Below are 2,234 nucleotides of genomic sequence, written 5' to 3'. Positions count from 1 at the left end.
AAAAATAAACAAGTTACTAAGGGGACTTCCCCGGAGTGTCACACCAGAGCATCTCCCGAGCGAGACGAAAAACGAACTCGAGGGGGAATCCGTGAAAGTGGTGGATTCCCAGCCGGTCGCTTTCAAAAGAACAGCTGGAAAAAAGGAAGAGGTTTATCTCTGTCTTTATCCAACCAGGACAACTTGTAAAATAAGGAACTTATTCGAGAAACCTTGCATTTTCTGCAAACGGTTTCTCCGGGAAGTTGTGCACACACCTCCCGCCCAGCCCAAGGCACAGGAGCACCAACAAAGCATCGTACGGAAGAAAATTAAGGGGGACGCAACTCTTGCAAGGGACCAGCTTTTCAAATAAAAGAAAAAGGAGAAAAAGGAGCCCTTGGACTTACCCAAGGTTCAGGCGGCGGCACTACGGGCGCCCGCGGCGGAGGCGGGGTCACCTTGCGGGCGTACCAAGAAAGCGGCACCTCCTCCGAGTCCGACATGGTGATAGTTGAAAAGAGCTCGGAAAATGATGAAGATTGGTGTATAAATATCGGGAAAAGACGAAAATTTCGGGAAAAGCCACCTCTTTTTCTCGGCCAACCGGCCCGCCAGCAAGCGGTCGCCGGGCCGGCCCAAGGCAACAGTGGGTCAGTTCTATTAGTTTAATGAGTTACGTTAGATGGAATTTAACTTAGTATCTTATAGGATGAATGAATAGAGTGGAGGAGCCACTCTGCGTTGGTGAGAGATTTGCACTCCTGTTGGGAACAGGAGAGTTGAGGCAGCGCACCCTCTTCAAGCCGGTAGCGTGAGCCGTGGGTAAACGAACTCTGCGCCGCTGCGAGTTAGCGTTAACTCGGCAGCGTATGTGAGCGTTAGGGAAGTTAGGTAATTTGTGCTAGGTAGTCCCCGTGAATAAATAAAATTTCTTTGTGTACGTGGGTGCGGCAGCAGCTGCAGGAACTACCTTGTGCAGTGCTGCATAGGACGGACAGCTCGCTAGAGCCGCCGCCCGAACATCCTAATTTATCACACATCCTTTTCATGCCGCGGGTGCGATGGCACGTAGATTCCTCATAGGTACTCTGAACCGGCCCCCACTCACATGTTGGTTTGCAACCCATTGGCTAGGGCGTGCAGAATTAGGAAGAGTACCACCATCGCTCGTATCGGTACCTGTGCTAAGGCAGTGGAATGTGAGAGGGTTCTGTCCAGGAGCAGGGATGGCGTAGTGCGCACGACGGCCGGCGAAACCAAGTGGGAAGAAGAGATGCCGTCGCTACGTCACGCGGCGACTTCCCAAACAGTGTCTGAGTACGGAAGGCTGATAGGCCTTCTTCACAGATTCAGGGATGTGTTTAGGTGCTCAAGGGATCCTCCCTCACGCGTTAGTGAGATTCAGGTCCCCATTCCGACACAGAAGGTGCGGCCTTTCTCCACGACGCCGCGCAAGAGGTCTCCAGTAGAGAGGAAGGTGATAGAACAGGAAAGAGCTAAGATGCGGGAGCAAGGAAAAATAAAGCGAAGCTCCTCTCCCTGGTCCAGTGGCGTGGTGCTTGTCCCGAAGAAAGATGGGTCGTGGAGGTCCTGTGTGAATTATACTCAACTGAACAAAGTCACAGTTAACGACGTGTACCCCCTCCCGAGGATCGACGGCCTTCTTTTCACTCTTTAAGGAGCTTGTTATTTTAGCACACTAGACATGGCTGCCGGGTATTGGCAAAGACCTCTGGCAGAAGAAGACAAAAAGAAGACTGCATTCACTACGCAAGCCGGGCTTTACGAGTTTAACGTGATGCCATTTGGACTCTGTAATGCGCCGACGGCATTCCAGCAGTTGATGGATAGCGTATTGGGTGGCATCAAGTGGACAATGGCGCTCGTATATCTCGACGACGTCGTGGTATTCTGCTCAAGCTTCGATGAGCATTTGGTCCGGGCTTTACGAGTTTAACGTGATGCCATTTGGACTCTGTAATCCGCCGACGGCATTCCAGCAGTTGATGGATAGCGTATTGGGTGNNCTCGTATATCTCGACGACGTCGTGGTATTCTGCTCAAGCTTAGATTGTCTTTGAGAGATTCCGAAGCGCAGGGGTCAGACTCAATCCGAAGAAGTGTCGCGTTGCTCTACCGGGGGTTGTGTACCTGGGGCGCATTGTTAACAGGGAAGGTATCAGACAGGATCCTCAGAAGGTTCGTGCGGTAGGACATTTCCTACGCCTCAAACTCGCGCGAACTCCGCCGAT

This window comes from Cystoisospora suis, assembly GCF_002600585.1.
Source record: "Cystoisospora suis strain Wien I chromosome Unknown contig_3091, whole genome shotgun sequence".
Lineage (NCBI taxonomy): Eukaryota > Apicomplexa > Conoidasida > Eucoccidiorida > Sarcocystidae > Cystoisospora > Cystoisospora suis.
The sequence above is the reverse complement of the archived record's forward strand: the minus strand, read 5'-3'. Positions refer to the sequence as shown.